Source organism: Halichoerus grypus, chromosome 4 (genome assembly GCF_964656455.1).
Source record: "Halichoerus grypus chromosome 4, mHalGry1.hap1.1, whole genome shotgun sequence".
NCBI lineage: Eukaryota > Metazoa > Chordata > Mammalia > Carnivora > Phocidae > Halichoerus > Halichoerus grypus.
This window is the reverse complement of record NC_135715.1, coordinates 164,605,055-164,622,354: the sequence shown is the minus strand read 5'-3', so window position 1 is coordinate 164,622,354 and position 17,300 is coordinate 164,605,055. Positions and strand designations below refer to the sequence as shown.

General features: G+C 45.6%; 1 pseudogene; it reads right to left on the bottom strand.

Moving 5' to 3' along the window:
- Nucleotides 1-8,150: 8,150 nt before the first annotated feature.
- On the bottom strand, nucleotides 8,151-8,575 carry LOC118545620 (trafficking protein particle complex subunit 2-like; annotated as a pseudogene).
- Nucleotides 8,576-17,300: the final 8,725 nt, after the last annotated feature.

The window sequence follows — 17,300 nt, the reverse complement described above, 5'->3', positions numbered from 1 at the left end:
GAACCCCACCTCATACTTCATCCTCACCTTGAGCAGATATCCTTGCTTCCTGTTTCACTAAGAAAAGTAAAGCAATCAAAGACAAGTCCTACACTCTCCTGTGACACTTCTCCTCACTGGTAGATGTCTCTGTTCCCATTTACTTCCCCTTCTTTCTTGGTACTGTAGACGATGTGTCTGTGTTCTCAGCAAGGACCTCCCCCTCCATTTGGGCTTGGATCCATCCCCTTTCATTTACCCAGAGACATTGCTCCAGTAACTTACCCTTCTCTTCCCTATTGTTTCCTCATCTACTGGATCATTTCCACTTATACACAAACATGCTGTATGTTTCACATCTTAAAAGAAAAAAAAAAAACCCAAAGAGCCTCTCTTGCTTCCTTATCTCTAGTTATTAATCCATTTTTCTTCTATCCCTTGGAGCAGATCTTGAAAGAATCATATGTCCTTGAAGTCTCCAATTTCTCTTCTCCCATTCTCTGTCGAAGCTACTCCTGTGAGACCCTCACCACTGACTCCTGCCCCCATGGGCCACAGAACTGTCCTTTCAAGGTCGTTGACACCTCTGTGTTGCTACATCAGCCCTTGCTCCTTACTTTACTTAGCCTAGCATAGTACTAGACACAGCTGACCACGCCCTCCATCTTACAGCTCTTTTTACATTTATCTCTACTTACATTTAGGACACTAGATTCTCTTGGGCTTTTTTCCTCACTTGGTGCTTCTGTCTCTCTCTGGATCCTCCTCTTCTCCCTGCTCCTATAACACGGGGTGCCCCAGGGCTCAGACCTTGCAGCTCTTCTCTCCACACTCACAATCTGGTGACCTCTCCAGTCTCTTGGCTTTAAGTTCCATCTATTTGATAGCTCCTGATTTATATCTGGTAAAAAAAACAAGACAACAGGCCCCAAATGGAGTTGCTTATGCTAAGCCCATATCACCAAAGTGAGATTTAATTTAATTATAGTTTTGGCTCTCTCAGAAATGGGATCTTAAACCAATTAGGAGTTGCCTGATCAGTATGAGTTAGGTCATCTGCCTGCTAGGTCCCTTCTCTTCCCTATAAGGAAAGTAACTTTCCAATAACCAATTCATTCTTTTGCCTAGTATAACTTCCTTGTTCCTGCCTCCTTATGCCTATAAAATCTTTCATTTTGTACAGCTCCTTGGAGCTCCTTTCCACCTGCTAGATTGGATGCTGCCCAATTCACGAGTCATTGAATAAAGCCAGTAAGATCTTTAAGATTTATTCGGTTGGATTTTGTTTTTTAACATCTCTATCCAGTACCTTTCTTCTGATTTCCAGACATATATACCTGTGTTTTTGACACCTGCATTTGATTGCCCAAGAGGTTTTCAAATTCAGTATTCAAAACTGAGCTTCTGTTGTCTGCCCCATAGGACCCTCCAACAGTCTTCCTCATTGTCCAATTACTCCCACCTAATGCCTTGGTATCATCCTTACTCCCCTCTTTCTCTTATCCCCTACGTCTAGTTCATGGGCAAATCCTGAGGGCTCTGCTCTCACAATATACTCTGGCCACTAAGAGTGGTTCATTTGACTCGCCATCTCCACTGGTTACCACACTGGTCCAAGCCACTGCCATCACTTGCCCATGCTTTTGTCCTTGTCCCACTTCAGTCTATTCTCAACATAGCAACCAGAGTGATTGTATTTAGACCCTCTGCGGGATCCTGTAAGTCCTCTGCTCAGAAACCTGTGTGGCTGCCCGTCTTAGGCTGATGCAAGGCCTACTGGTCTGGCCAACACCTTGACCTTGTACCCTCCCTCAACCCCCTCCACCCTGGCCATGCTGGGTTCTCTGGTACGTCTTGAATGTGGGTCATGCTCCTGCCTTAGGGTCTTTGTAATAAATCTCTTTTTGACTTGGAACCCTTTTTCCACAGATACCTAGATATAGCTCATCCCTGTACCTACTTCAGGTCTTTACTCAAATGGCACCTTCTTGTGAGACTTTCCCAGACAATCTTACCTAAAATTTCAATCTCCCTCAACACTTGCTACTTTTTCCCTGCCTAGATTTTTTTCTCCTTACCACTTGTCACTACTAATATACTATGTATTTTACTAATTTATTTCTTAACGTCTGTCTCCTTCATTGGAATGTAAGTTCCAGAGACCGGGGATTTTGGTCTGTCTTGTACCTACAACTGCACCTAAAACAGTGTCTGACATATAGTAAGTATTCATTCATTGAGGGAACAAATGAATGATTTGTCATTGCTCCCTATCTGCTATGAAGACTGGTTATAATTTATACTTATCTATACAAAACATTATTTAACGGTATTATAAAGTGCCACATGCTCGCATAGAAGAATTAGAAAATGTGGTTAAGCAAAATGTAATGCCTTCATTCATAAATAACCTCTGTGACATTTTAGTGTGTATTCTCCGAGACTTTTCTCTCTGTAAAACTATACTTACAGATTAAAAAAAAATAGCATTCTACTATACATATGGTTTTCTAGCCTGCCTTTTAATTATTTAACATATGGTAAAAGTCTTCCAGTGTCGATAAATCTGCATCTCCATTATCGTTTTTAAATGGCTGCATAATAATTCATTGTGTGGATGTACTGCAGTTTATTTAACTAATCCTCTTTCTGGACAATTACCCTATACATGTCGGTCCCGAATTGATGTAAAGGTGTTGGCAGATTTGAACAGCAAGAGATCTAGGACAAGTAAGCCAGAACAGCTGTCTTCAATTATTTAAAGAATAAGGATGACAAGCGGTTTGTGTAGTTCTGGAACTAGGACTTGGATTAGTGGACAAGCGGTTTGTGTAGTTCTGGAACTAGGACTTGGATTAGTGGATTAACTTTATTTTTTTTATTTTTTATTTTTTAATTAATTAATTTTTTTTTTTTTAGCGGTTGAACTTTAAATGAAGGTAAACTTCAGCTTGATAGAAACGACGTTTTAAGACTTCTTAAAAATGGAAAAGGCTGTCTTCTTGAGCTAGTAAACCCTTTGTGGAAGTTTCAAGGCAGGCTGGCTGTCCTGGTTGCTGAAATAATTCCTGCTTTGAAGGGAGTTGGGAGTCAACAGTCCTCCAGTTCTGTGACTTCCATAAGCAGAATCTGTAGAGGAGTCAAGAGTGAGCCTCTCGCGCTGGTTTATGGGGCTAAACGCAGTGGCTTCAGGGCTCCTCCTGTCTCCAGGCAAAGGCAGGACAACCCAGTTCCAAAATTTATCTTTCTGTGCATAGCCTGGGAGCTAAGAGTGAGAAATCCAATAAGGGTTAAGGGTTTAGAAGAGTTTTTCTTTTTCTTGGAATTCTTTTATGTCCTGCTAACCTTACTTTCCATTTAAAGATTTATTCATTTATTCTAGAAGTGAGGGTGGGTAGGGACAGAGGGAGAGAGAGAGAGCGAGAATCTCAAGCAGACGCCCCACTGAGCACAGACCCTGACACGGGGCTCGATCTCACAGCCCTGAGATCATGACCTGAGCCAAAACCAAGAGTTGGCCGCTCAACCGACTGAGCCACCCAGGCGCCCCACTTCACCTTCCATTTTTATCTTTTTTAATCTTTATCCTTTAAATATTTTTTTCCTTTCCCTCTTTGACTTCATTTTTGATACTAAATGATACTAAATGCAAGCCACGGGGTTGGTGAGTTTGGCCACAGGGTCCAGGATGGATGGTGAGGGGTCAGGGACGAGCAAGCAGCTGAGGAACCCTGGGGCCTCTCGCTTGCCCTGCCTCTCACCTGTCAGAATCGGCCTCCCCCAGCTTCCCACTGTGCTGGCTACACTCCCTGTGGGAAGGCTCCTTATTGCAAATGCACTTCTTCCTCTCTTGCAATCGTGCCCCTTCCTATTTTTGATAAGTAGACCTCAAAAGACTAGACATTTCTTGTCTCCATTTCTCAGTCTGCAAGACCCCCTGGTGGACTTCTCACTAGAAAAGAATAGAGTAGAATGAGAATAATCTCCCTCAGTATCGGCTGCTTCTGGTGTGCCTGTCTAGGGAATCCAGAGCCACTTGGGGGGAACCTGGAGCTGTGTCGTCCTAACCTGGTAGCCACTGGTCACACGGGGCTACCGAGCCCTTGAAACCTGCCCAGTTGGAATTGAGATGTGCTGGGAGTCCAAAATACATACCAAATTTTGAATGCTGAGTACGAAGAAAAGAATGTTGGACATCTCATAAATAAATTCTCCTCTTAGTTACATATTGAAATGGTATTTTGAATTATTGGGTTAAATAAAAATATATTGTTAAAATTAATTTTATCTACTTCTTTTTACTTTTTTAATGTAGCTACCAGAAAATTTAAAGTCACGTATGTGGCTTGCATTTTTGCAGCAGTCAACATTTCTACTGAACAGAGCCGCTCTAGACCTTTGCTACTTGAAGGTGGTCCCAGTCCTAGCAGCATCAGCGTTTCCTGAGAGCTTGTTAGAAATGCAGAATCTCAGAGCTTACTCCAGACCTAAGACTAGTAAGACTCTGCATTTTATTCAGGTCCATGGGTGATTCAGGTGCACATTCAAGTCTGAGAAGCACCTCCCCCAGGCTTTCCGGTAGGCTTAGTGGCCCTCTCTGCTACCAGAAATGCATTTGAGCATTGCATTGTGGCTGCTAAACACGGAAAAAGGCTTTCTGAATGTTGCTACCCAAATTTTGTTGTCTTTTTCTTTCTTTTCTTTTCTTTCTTTTTTTTTTTTTAGTCCCCCAGCATGGACTGTTTGGGTTGAGTTGGACTTCCACAGTGAGGCTGTCTGTCCTCTGATAACACGGAGCACGGGGGGCTGGGGAAATGCAGGTGTATTGGAGTCGAGGAGGGAGGTGTCAAAGATCCTTGTTTGGCTTCCAGGTAATGGTTAACTTACCATGGAGGAAGAAACAACTGAGACCATGGACTTTAGTTTCTTGTTCTTTTTCTACAAACTTCCGTGGCCTTCGTTTAATTATCCTCCCGTCTTGGAGTACTGCAAACACTAGCAATAGGCTGGGCCCTTTTTTCCAAGTCTTATGAATGAGGGGATTGAGCCAAGAAGGGCAAGGTCTGGGCTTTTCATTGTGGCCTGGTTTTCTCCCTGTCTCTGAATGAGTCAGACAAGTCAGTTAGCTTCGTGGAACCTCGGTGAGATCTCCCACCAATAAATTACGGATTAGGGTTTTGAAAATAATAATGAATGAATGACTCAAGTTGATTTTTTTTGAACAGCTTTATTGAATGTCTCAGTTGGTTTGGGATTCTATCACAAAGTACCATAGACTGGCGGCTTATAAACAACAGACATTTATTTCTCACAGTTCTGGAGGCTAGAAGCCTGAGATGAGGGTGCCGGCAGGGTCAGAGTTCCGGGGAAGGCTCTCTTGCGGATGCCCACCCGCTCAAACCCGCCCGGGGCAGAAAGCAGAGGGAAGCAAGGTCTCTCTTCTGTCTCCTTAGGGCACTCATCCCATTCATGAACATGCTGCCCCCATGGGCTCATCTAACCCTTATTACCTCCCAAAGCCCACATTCAGGGGGTAGGGGTTCAACTGGTGAATTTTGGGCAAACACCAACACTCAGTCCATAACACTGAGACATAATTTACATGCCATAAAATTCACCCATTTTAAGTGTATGATCTGAGTAGAATTTTTATTATAACTAAGAAGAAAATAATGACACTTTACTGAGTCCTCCTTCATTAGATTCAATCACACAAAATTGCAGATGTTTAACTGTTTTTGACCTACAATGTGATTCAAACTTACCTCTGAAATGCTGTTTGTCAAAATTCTTTTGGAACGGGAGAATATTTTCCCAGAGAAATTTTCGGTTAGTGTGATGTTATTCCATATTTTAAATCTCTCTTCACAGTAAATTGCAGTAGAAGCTATTTTACCCAAATCTAGATTTGATATTTCTATTTTTTACAAATAACTCTTTTCATACTATAATTCATTCTACACTTGGAAAATGGATTTTTTTAATCTAATAAGCAAATCTAATCAACTTTTTCTGATAAAGATATTTTTTAATATTCAGAAAAAAAGAATTAAGAGACCTGAGGGAGAACTAAAATGGATATTTTGCTGTGTGTAGAAATTATGATTTTCATAAAGAAAATAAATATACATGCAATAAAAAGCAGAGATGTAAAAGAGAAATGACTAACCAGCACACAGTAAGTAGCAGACCCAGGCTGCTCATGCCCAATGAGCTCCTCAGGCTGAAAATGAAATGTGAATATTAACACTCTATTTTATCTCCTACTCTCACTTTCGTCATAACATAATTGAGAAATACATGTTTGAGGGATACAAATACCCATTTCATTTATATGTATCTGTGTATTTTCTTTTCTTGGTTAGAAAGAAATGTCTTATCCCAGCCTTCAGGGTTTTTTTTTTTTCTTTCTCTTTTTATTTCCTGAAGTATTTTAATATTTTAAAATCATTTTTACCGTGGGCGCCTGGGTGGCTCAGTCGTTAAGCATCTGCCTTCGGCTCAGGTCATGATCCCAGGGTCCTGGGATCGAGCCCCTTATCGGGCTCCCTGCTCTGCGGGAAGCCTGCTTCTCCCTCTCCCACTCCTCCTGCTTGTGTTCCTGCTCTCACTATCTCTCTCTCTGTCAAATAAATAAATAAAATCTTAAAAAAAATAAATAAAATCATTTTTACCTTTTAACCAAAATTATAAATGGACATGGTTTAAAATTTCAGGTATTTCAATAAGGCTTATTATGAAAAAAGAGCAGGCCTCGCTGACTCTCCATTTTCTCTTTCCAGACACAGACTTTATTAGGTTGTCCCATTTTACAGGTGAGAAAACAGAGGCATGGAGAGGACCATTGATGCGCCCAAGTTCATGAGGGTAGGAAGTGACAAAACCAGGGTAAGAACTCAAATTCGTTTGACCCCAGAGCTGGAACCCTGAACTATAATGCTTCTCAGCTACAAAATGTATGGGACTCTGTTGTTTCTGACAGGACTTTCATGAGCTGTCTTTCTCACATACACACAAGCCATCAGGCAGAAAGGAAAGGGAGAAATACAAGGTTAGTGAAATCGAGCCTCGCATGGCTCCAAGCGGCTGAAGTCTGCTGTCGATTCCAGAAGCGCCAGGCGGAACCGGGTCCCTGGCTGTGGATGTTCCTGTCCTTCTCCATTGGGGAGTCGGGGCTTTGCCCTCCTCCACCACCCCATCCCATGCACATTCCTTTCTTAGGCCTTAGTATTGCTAAGCTTGGGCACCTGGTACCTGAGGCTGCCGCTCAGGCAGGTGCACCACAAAGGTATTTGGAGAGTTGCTGGAATGAACTTTTTGCCTTCAGCATGGAGTGTATGGTGGTGGGGGGGGGGTGCGGGGGAAGCTTTAAAAATAGGTGTCTAGTAGAAAAAAGTCTTTACAAAAGCAGAGAACCCCCCCTTGAGATCTTGGGGGACAGCTTGACACTGTGTGCCTGGCCTCAGTGGGGAAGCACCATGGGAGTGCCGGGCTGCCAACTGCCCCCGCTTTTGTCTGTCATCTGGGTCCAACGCTTCCTTCCTTCCACCCATCTGACCTCTTCCCTTCACCCCCACCCCCAGAGCTGCTCTGAATGAAGTGTTGCCTCTGCATTTCATACAGATCAGCTTTGGGGGGAGGATCACTCCGTAGAAGAGGAAGAGACCCGTAGAGGGAAGTCAGACTGTTGCGCTGGGAGATTTTGCAGATTTTTAGTCCTCACTTTTCACAAATACGAGGGATTAATTCATTTCCCCTTTTATTTCCCACGAATCAGGCCCCTTACCACCCGACGTTTACCAGTCTGAGTCAAAGACATTTGCTCTGTGGCTTTTGTGAGTCTTCCCCAAGAACCCCTCCGAGCTTCATTTCCACTGAAATCTCTAAGGGTGTGTGTAATTATGGTAAAGTCTGGACAGGGACGAAGCTTTCCTTGGCACACTCACACCCAGTACGGTATGTCCTGCTGTGCCTTCAGCTTTAATGGCTTTATACCATTCCTCTCTCCCTCCCGCCCTCTCCCTCCTGCCCTCCCTTCCTTCCTTCCTCCCTTCCTTCCTTCCTTCCTTCCTTCACTTTTCCAGGCTATTTAATCAAGCTACTTACAATGTACTCATTCCTGAGCATTCCGCATTGTAGTGACATTGTTTATTTCCAATTTTTTTCTGCATTCAACCTAAAAGATGTTTCTTCCCAAGAAACTGAACTTTTCTGTTAAATGCGCTTGATCCCATAGGAGAATTGGGTTCATAAAATGGATTAATTGCAAACTTTATGTATAAATCATAGACATCAGTAAAGAAGTTCTTTATTCCGTGTTCTTGCCTTCTGTCATGAAGCGCAATAAATCTCACATGACCTGCAGAAACAAATGCTGAAACAAACCCCTCATTGAACTTGTCCGCGGTTTTCAAGTGCATGTTGTTCGACAAGCCACATATTCTCATCTACGAGGTCAAGAGCAGCATGAGCTATGGACTGGTTCGGATGACAATGATCATCTTTGGACTCTGCTTTTCCTGCTGGCAAGAACTCCCTTTCAAAAAACTGGATTATCATGGTGGCCAGCAACTACAAAATAGAAGCTTCCAGACATCGTCCTCAATATCTAGCTCCTGCAGGGAGACACTGACTACGGAAACAGCCAGTCAGGTCCCACCACAGACCCTAGCTCCTGGAGGAGGTTGTTCTGATTATTGATGGAAAGAAATTGTGGCCGGAAGGGAAGGCAGGGGCTGGAGAGTCCAGGATTCAGTTTCTCTTTTCAGGTTTATTTTGGGCAGGTTGGTGTTTTTCTTAAATTGGTAGTAAATTTTCATTTTAGTATTTGAAACCACTATTGAGTACTAACCCCCTTAGAATTTTTTTTAAAAGATTGATTTATTTTAGAGAGAGAGAGAGAGTATGTGTGAGTGGGGGGAGGGGAGGGGCGGAAGAAGAGGGACCAGCAGACTCGGTGCTGAGTGGGGAGCCAGCAACAGGGCTCAAACCCACAACCCATGAGATCATGACCTGAGCCGAAACCAAGAGTCAAACGCCCAACTGACTCTGTCACCCAGGCGCACCATCCCCCCCCCCCCCCACCCCCGGCCCTTAGAATTTAATATCCGCAGTTGTGGTGACTCCAGGTTTGTTCTTTTTCCAGTTTTAGTATTTTCATTCTTGCCCCTCCTCACCTGTGAGTGCACGTGTGTGTGTAGACTTTCCTAATCACGTAGAAGATACTCCTGTCCTGGGATGACCAGCTAGTCCCTCCGTTGTGCCCTCGGGCTCCCGTTCCACTTCTCTCCACCACTTCCAGCTGCAGCCTCGGAGTGATTTCCCTCCCAGGCCCGCCCTGCCACAAGCTCAGTGTTGGGCCCCAACGGCCAGAGCTGAGCCCCTGCCTCCGCACCTACCACGTGGCCTCGTGCAAGTCACTCATCCTCTCCGAACTTCCGTGTCCTTTCGACTTGCACCGAGATGGCCAGTGGGTCTGAATTTGGCCCAGATACAGATGCATTTTATTTGTCCTGCACAGTGTAGTAAGGATATTTAAAATTAAGAAAAAATATTTTAAAAATATAGAAATATATAATGGTACAAATGTGTGCGCATATGTATATATCCAGACATGTATGTGTGTGCGAGTGCATATATACATACACTCCGTGTTTTCCTGGCTTCTCTGAAAAATCCCTGAATTGGGCTGTTCTAATTTTACAGCATGCCAAGGTGAGCAGGGGCTGTCCCCATTAGATGACATGCTCTTTGTCACCACCCCTGCCCCATGCCAATTTTTTAATTTCTAATGATTGGCTCACCGGAGTCAATCTGATGGCTCTTGGAGCCCGGCTGTTTCCTGGCCGCCTTCTGAACTGCATGCTTGGGTCCCTAGTAGAGGATGAAAGTGCTGGGAGACACGAGCCATATCACTGAGGAGGACTGCGTTCGCTACATGCCTTTCTTCCCAGTGTGGTGTTTTCATGTCCAGGACCTTTGCTCACACTACCTTGAACCTCGCCTGTACTTCATCATCAGTTCTTTACCAAAGAAAGCATCTCTTTCTTCAGGGCCCAGCCTAAAGGGTGCAGCTCACTCCCTTGAGCCTTTTCCTACTTTCCCTCGGCCCTCAGAGTAAGTCCCTTCTTCGCTTGGTGTCTGCTGAGCTGACAGGTCTTAGTCACTGACAGGTCTGTCTTCCCCGCCCTATTTCTGTGTCTCCAAGGCAGGGGTCCCAACCAACTCACCATAGATCCCATCCCCCTGTCTTGCTCTCCAGCCTTCTCGCCCTGAACACACTGTCTGGCCCCACGCTGAGGACTGGGTGGATGTTTGTGGAGCTGAAGTCCTTAGGAAAATCCAATTTTCTATTTTCACATTACTGATTAAAACTTACCCATGAGGAAAAGGGCTGGTTCCCTGAAATGAGCTTCCGGGTGCATCTGACTTTCTCACTCTTGTTTTCACTGTGCCTGACACATCACGGGAGTCCAGTCGGCAGCAAATAAAGAAGAAGAGGGCTTTATAGTAAAGGCTGGGACCCGACTCTCTTTATCTTGCCCCGTATGATGGACATTCAACCAAATTGCATTCTGCATTGCATATGAATTGGCATTCTCAAGAATGTCTGCACTGTTCTCTCTCTGATTAATTAGGGTGCTGTCTAAAAAAAAAAGTACCCAGAGAAAGGTTGCTCTTCCCATCCCTCACCATAGGAACTTCTTGTAGGATTCAGATATTGGGTTTTTTTCCATTTGGCCCAGCCCACGCTGAGTGGTGGAAGGATGTGGGAAATCTCTAATAATGAAATCAATAGATTACTCTGTCTTTCCCAGGCAGTTTGATACAGAGCATCTGCTCTCTTCACTTTACTTCTTAGACCTTTGTTCAGAGAAATCGTCACATCCATCTTCCCTAATTCAACCTTGCTCTCCAAAAATGAGCTCAGCTTTTATTCAGATGCTATTCCAAGGGGAGAGGTTCACACACTGGTTAGTGGCAGGTACCAAAAGACCATTTCCCCCTGCCTTGCTGCATTTCTACCTTATAATTGGATGGTACATGCATCTGAAAGAGTGACTTTAAAGTTGAAGTCAAGTGTTAGGGAAAAAAAAGAGAATTCTCATTATAAAAATTCCCTTACCATACTCCTCCTTTTTCCTAGTTGATTCTGCATCATACATGCTGGTTTCTCAAGTCCTGGAGGAAAGTGGAACTTCTTACTTAGTGGGGATGGTGTGGCAGGTTGGCCCTGCCCAGGGAAGTATTTTTAATATCTTTAGGATGGGAGCATTTGTAGTTAGTTCCAGGAGGATGTTTGCTTCCTGTTATGAGTTGAATTGTGTCCCCCCACCCCCAACCCTGCCATTCATATAGTGAAGTCCTAATCCCCTTTACCTCAGAATACGACCTTATCTGGAATTCGGGTCATTGCAGATGTAATTAGTTAAGCTGAGGTCATATTGGAGTATGGCCTCCAACCCAATATGACTGTGTCCTTATAAAAAGGGGAAATTTGGACAGACACGCCCACTGCCAGAACACCTGTGAATAAGAAGACAGAGATCGGGGTGGTGTGTCTATCCACCAAAGACAGCAGGCAAAGTGCCTGAAGCTAGGCAAGAGACACGGAACCGATTCTCCCTGACGGCCAGCAGAAGGAACGAACCCTGCCCGCACCTTGACCTTGGACTTCCAGCTTCCAGAGCTGTGAGACAATATGTTTCTGTTGTTTAAGCCCCCCAGTGGGTGGAGCTTTGTTTTGGCAGCCCTAGCAAACTCACACTTCCCTTTTCACTTCTCTTCCAAACAAAAAAAGGGCTTGTAGAGTTGAGGTGCTTACTTGAAGGCCTGGCGGGAGGATTCATGAGGGAAAGAAAATTCTAACTTCTCTCTTCCTGGTATCAGTTCTATATCCTTTGCTGGCTGCAGGGCACAGCGGTTAAGGGGGAGGGCACTTGACCTGGACTTGAATCTTGGCACCCCCCGGACTTATTACCTTCCTTGTGGTTGATTTCCTGACACATATAAATAGGGGATACGAGTAGACAACCTCTGAGGCTTGTTTTGTGGTATAAATGAGATAAATTACAAAGCACATAGAGTGTGCTCAGCACATTGTAAGTGCACAAGAAATCAATGAGCTCCTATTAGTATTCTACTACTAGGGTTTTTTGTTTTGTTTTGTTTTTTGTTTTAAGTAGGCTCCACACCCAGCGTGGAGCCCAATGCGGAGTTTGAACTCAGGACCCTGAGATCAAGACCTGAGCTAAGGGGCACCTGGGTGGCGCAGTCAGCTGGGTGGACGACTCTTGGTTTTGGCTCACGTTGTGATCTCAGGGTCTTGGGATCAAGCTCCGTGTAGGGCTCCCTGCTTAGCACAGAGTCTGCTTAGGACTCTCTCTCCCTCTCCCTCTGTGCACCCCTCCCCTGGGCTCTCTCTCTCTCTCTTTCTAAAATAATAAAAAAAAAAAGACCTGAGCTGAGATCAAGAGTTGGATGCTTAACCAACTGAGCCACCCAGGTGCCCCTACTTGTGTTTCTTAATGGACTCTCTCCCGTTTCTCGCCAGCCAGCCTGTTTGAGGCTGGGCCCTTCCTTTTAGCCTTCTTTGTGTATCTTCACAGGACCCACCTGCTCACATGACCTGGGAAAACAGGTGAGACAGTTTACCTAGGGAGGTGGCCCTTGGCAGTATCTGTTATCAGTATCATCTGGGGACTTACTAGAAATGCAGATTAGACTCCACCCAGACTTACTACTTGGGAAACGCTGGGGCGTGACCTGGAATTTGTTCCAGGTGATTCCGGTATGTTTAAGCTTGCGAGCCACTGACGCCGGATGGCCTTCCTGCTTCTCCGTGCGGCAGCAGCTTCTCCAGGTGTGCCTTCCTTCTCCCCTTCCCGGATGCCCTCTCTCCAGGCCCGTCCAGTAATACCTGCTCACAAAATAAGAGGCAGCAACAGAGTTTACACCCCCCAGCCCCAAGCTGGTTCTCTGAATGAATGCTGCCCCTCTGAGTTGGAAGGACAATGGCCTTCTCTGGCAAGGACCACAGGAGGAGCATCTTCTGCTTTCTTTTTGACTCCGGATGTGACTCCGTCCACACCGCATGCAGGGACGAGGAGTCAATCTCTGCATGAGCTCAGGGTTGGCGGCTATCGGTCCTGTGCCAGGTAGACCTTCCGTGGGGTGACTGACAGGAGGAAGGAATGGCAATCCATTGATTACTGACAGATTTCTTTGTGCAGACCTTTCTCTTGAGGCAAGTGAGGGCTGGCGGTGGTACTTAACATCGTTTGTGTTCAGTTTGTGCGGAACCAACCCATACTCAGCTCCCCGAGGCTTACCGCGCTGGCCCTGCCACTGTGGCTCATGCCCTGTCCCCGGTCCTTAGCGACCTCTTCTTCTTCCTGGCGTGAAGCCACCCGGGCCCTGCCATGCCACCTTGGCTTGTGACACCATGCCTCCCAATTTCTTTCACATCCTATCCTGTTCTATTGTAAACCTACTAGAGGTCTTTTCCAGTCTCTACCCTAGGCCCATCCTGATGGGTGGGTGGCCGCACTGTCACCTCCCGGAGTGCGGTGTGGTGAAGGGGGCTTGGGACCTCAGCGTGGGATGCGGAGGCTTGTCTCTGCCATGCCCTCCCTTCACCTCCCATGATGCACTGAAAAGCCCCACACTTCCCCATACTCCATGTCCTCCTGTCTCTGTCCCATATCCATCCTGCCCCTGCTCTCACCTGCCATCAGTCTCTTTGGAGTCAGGCCCACGGCCCCTGTCGCAACCCCCTCCCCCTGCCCCCGTGGCTGTGGGCTCAGCTGAGTCTCAGCTTTTTTTGCAATATCTGTGCTAACACATTTGAATGCAGGTGGCCAGCAGCTTCTCCTGCAAGATTGCCTTCCACCTTCAGGAGAGAGTGCTATTCTAGAACTCTCCTGGAAGTCTTTGCATGTTAATAGGAGGCTCTTGATTATCAAAAGCCTTCACGTGTCAAAGGAATAAATAGTTTGAATAGGATTCACTAAGCCAGGCAGTGGGGAAGGTAGTTTGGGGGCAGGCCTACCAAACTTACCTTCGTACCAGAGGCCCTTCCTCAGGGCTGACCACTAGCCCTGAGCCCTGCTTTCTTGCCTACTCACTCTGTTAATTCATCATTCTGTCTTCGGGGGAGCCTTGCACAGCTTGTTTATTTTTAAAATTTTTTTGGTAACAGTTTTATTGAGATGTAATTCATAAACCATAAAATACCTTTTTTTAAGTTTATTTATTTTTAGTTATCTCTACACCCAGTGTGGGCTTGAACCAACAACACTGAGATCAAGAGTCATACACTCTTCCAACTGAGTCAGCCAGGCACCCTAAAGTCTACTCCTCTAATTAAAAAAAAAAAAAAAAAAAAGATTTATTTATTTAAGAGAGAGAGTGTGTGCAAGAGGTGGGAGAGTGGGAGGGGAGGGGTGAGGCAGAGGGAGAGAGAGAATCTCAGGCAGACTCCCCACCGAGCACAGAGCCTGATGTGGGGGCTCGATCCCAGGACCCTGAGATCATGACCTGAGCTGAAACCAAGAGTCGGACACCCAACTGACTGAACTGTCCTGGTGCCCCTGAAGTCTACTCTTTTAAAGTGTATAATTCAACATGGTTTTCTCTTTTGAATGTTCATAGACTTATGTAACCATCACTACTACTACTGTCTGATTTTAGAACATTTTCATCAGCTTCTAAAAAACTTCACACCCATCAGCAATCACTCCCCATTGCCCCTTCCCCTCAGCTCCTGGCAACGCTAATCTACTTTCTGTCTCTATAGATTCACCTACTCTGGACATTTCACAGAGATGGAATCATACCATATGTGACCTTCTGTATCTGGCCTCTTTCATGTAGCGTGTTTCCAAGGTCCATCCATGGTGTAGCATGTATCAGTACTTCATTCCTTTGTATTGAAGAAGAATATTCCATTCTACAGATAAGCCATCCAGTCATCAGCTGATGTGCATTTGGTGTATGTTTGGTTTTGTTCCCTCATTAGGTGACCCAACTGTTGGAGTTAAACCCAATCTGCAGAGGAGAAAACCCCACTCTGTCAGGCACTGTTCACCTCTCTTGGACGTACATCTCCTTTTCATGGACCCATGCACACTCAGCAAGAATAAGTTTACTATTTTCCATAGTTTGTTATTCATTCTGACATTCCTTTGGTGTATCAGCCCTGGCTTTTATTTTCTGCATTCTGATGCTTTGCTATTTGGGGCCTTCAAGACCCTGGAGGGATTGCCTCTCCCAGTGTTAGCCAATTTCTAGAAATAATAACTGGCTTGCTCTCTAGTGTGCTTTTCAACACACACCAACTAATCCAGAGCCCACAGCCACAACCACCCTTTGTTGGGCCCCTGTCCACCTACCCTGATCACCCTGGGGCCAGGGACCAGATAACAAGGAACAGCCCCCATGCCCAGAGCCTGCTGAAATTATCTGAACTAGCCAATCCTAAACCCGGTTAGATTAGCCTGCCTACTCTGTCTCACCCATTCTTTCCCACAGACTCTTGCTCATGTCCTCCCTTCTGCCTCCTACCTGATTCTGGGGCTTCCCCACGTGGCTGTGGGTGGCATGGCATGCACTTCTTCTTGGGAATAGTCATCTGATCGGTTGGCCTTATTATATCTACACCTAACAAAATACCTTCTTCCCTAGCATATTGCCGGACCTTTCCTTTCTGGGGTGAATGTCGCCATTGTAAATAGTGTCCGTTCATTCCAACAAATGTCATGCTGATATCTTGAACTGGCCTCAGGGCATCTCACATTCTCCTTAATGCTAGGAAACTAACACCTCTTACTTTATTTTTAGCGTTGGACATCGCTCGTCAAATTGTTTTTCTCACTAGTTTTGTATACTGATTTTATTTTTTACCATCTCCAGCTTCCCCTGGGAAATAAGACTAAAAAAAAAAAAAAAAAAAAGCATGTCATGCAAAGCGTCTTTTATAAGATGTCCGTGCCTGCTAAGGAGAGATGGTAATAGTGTGTGTTTTGATCTTATTTGGGAAAGATTGACTGGTGTTCTTGCAAATGCACCTGTCTATAAATGATCCCAACTTGTGCACATGGCCTGGAACACATTCCATCAAGCCGAGTATTTATAGATAATAGAGGCAAAAGAAGAAAACAGCTACTCTTTTTAGCTCATTTGAATTATCGTATCACGGTTTCTAGCACATGGCTTGTCAGTCTGGGCACTATTAACATTTTGGGTCAGATAATACTTTATTGGAGTGGGGAGGGGAGCTGTCCTGTGTATGGTAGGGTATTTAGAGCATTCCTGGCTTCTACCGACTAGACGCCAATGGCATTCCACGACCAGCACAGAGGTGTAGCGAGCAAAACTGTCTCCAAACAGCGTTAAATGTCTCACGGGGGCAGGTGGGTGGGCAGAATTGCTTTAGGCAGTCACCACACTGGGGTTATGAGGGACTTGGAAGTCCAGCCTCCCGGCTGTGGGAAGCCTGCTGGGCCATCCCCTAGGGGCGGGGGTGACTGATGCTCGAACACCTCCAGTGGTGCTGGGACCCCCGCAGCCGGAGGGAATTTGCTTCACCATGGTCACTTTTCTGCAGTTGAATTTACTAGCTGCTGCTGCCCTCTCTTGTCACTCTAGTCACTGTGGTCACAGAGTGTCCCCAGACGTTGTGGAGGGAGGAACTGTTGGCAGGGACTGAGAGGTATGGGGACCAGATGGGGAGAGCACCCCCCTGCCGAGCGGGGTCCTGGAGCAGTGGTTCCCACATCCCCCCAGAGCGTGCTTGCAGATGCACAGCCCCTCACCCAGCCTGCACCTGCTGGGGTGCTGGCAGCGCTGGGGCGTGGGCACAAACACGTGCCCGCACACATGAGAAGACGGTTCAACCTAGAAAGACACTAAACTTCCGATCCGTCGTATATGTATCACGTACTGCATAACTTAGGAAATTAAAAGAACATTTCCTGGCTTGGGTTTCATATATTTTGAATTATAGGAGGAGCGGAGTGCTGTGGCGCTTCTGGTATATTTAGGGCATCTGTAAAAGTCCAGACTCCCAGGGGGTGAGGCCTGGGCTTCTACACTTTAAGTTTCTCCCCAGGTAAGTTCAGGGCATAGCAACATTGTGGGAGTATCACTTTGGCATAAATAGTGGCAGCACGTTCTTTTAAGTGTTTATTGGAACTTTCCCATTGCAAATGTATTACAGTCTTATTATTGAAAATCTGGAAAATCTGAAAAAGAAGAAGGCAAAACAATGTCCGGGATCTTGCCATCCAGGACTGCCACAACCCCGCCTCTGTTTTTTCTTA